Source organism: Otolemur garnettii, unplaced genomic scaffold (genome assembly GCF_000181295.1).
Source record: "Otolemur garnettii isolate 467f Iridium unplaced genomic scaffold, OtoGar3 scaffold00182, whole genome shotgun sequence".
Lineage (NCBI taxonomy): Eukaryota > Metazoa > Chordata > Mammalia > Primates > Galagidae > Otolemur > Otolemur garnettii.
In genome coordinates this window covers 657,676-658,854 of record NW_003852577.1, presented here as the reverse complement: position 1 = coordinate 658,854, position 1,179 = coordinate 657,676, and positions in this window count along the sequence as shown.

The window sequence follows — 1,179 nt, the reverse complement described above, 5'->3', positions numbered from 1 at the left end:
TGACGTTAAATCAAGATGGTAAAAAGTCTCTTTCTGAATGATGGGATTGTCGATAATCTATAATTTTTCTTAAAGGTTTCTGTACTCTGTTGAAGCAAAAAATTATTGAATGACACTTGCACGGTTAGGCAGACTTTATGCAGGAGCCACAGCAGAGTGGTGTTACAGTGGGAGAGAGAGCCAGCATGCAGAGGGTCGGGTCAGTAGATGGAGAATCATTAGGAGGAAGCAGCGCAAAAGAGGGTATGGTGAACCTGACTTAACGGGATTCCTGTTGAAGACAGGCAGGGTGATGAGAAATCACCCTGGGATGGAGGAGGATGAACCTGATCAGATATTGAAAGTGATCAGATATCATGGGTGGGGGTTCTTGCTAAACTGACTCAGTAGGACTCTTTGCTAACCTGGGTTTCACAAGTACACACATGGGCCTAGGAAAAGGTGACGGAAGGCTGACTAAAGTTTGGCCGAGCGAAGAAGCTTTGTCAGCTTCCCCAAGGTTTGGTATGAAACTGGATTGTTTTCAATTTGTATTTTCATTTTTATAAGAAATCTATTAAAAGCTTTATAGTACATTGTAAAAATCTAGAGCTATATACAATAAAACAGTAAAGTTCTCAATCTACATCCTTGTACAGAGGTGGCCATCCAAACCATTTTCTTTCTTTCTTTTTTTTTAGAGACAGAGTCTCACTTTATCAGCCTCCATAGAGTGCTGTGGCATCACAGCTCACAGCAGCCTCCAACTCCAGGGCGTAGGCCACTCTCTTGCCTCAGCCTCCCAACTAGCTGGGAGTACAGGCGCCTGCCACAAATCTGCCATGGCTGTTTCGCATATAGGTGTTTATGCAGACAGTTTTCATTTTTCTTGGGTAAACACCTAGGGGTGTGTGATAGTAGGTTCTCCAGAGGAACAGAAGCAACATGCACAGAGACTGAGCATTCCTAGTCTGAAAATCCAAAATACCCCAACATTTAAAACTTTTGGGGCACTGATGCTTAAAGGTCATACTCAAAAGAAATGCTCACTGGAACATTTAGATTTCATATTTTTGGTGCAGAGGTGTTTCAGCCTGCACACACACACACACACACTCTCTCTCTCTCTCTCTCAGTCCTTAACACGGCTGAGTGACACTTCAAAGCCTCTAAGTTCAGCATCCACACTAGATGTGAAGG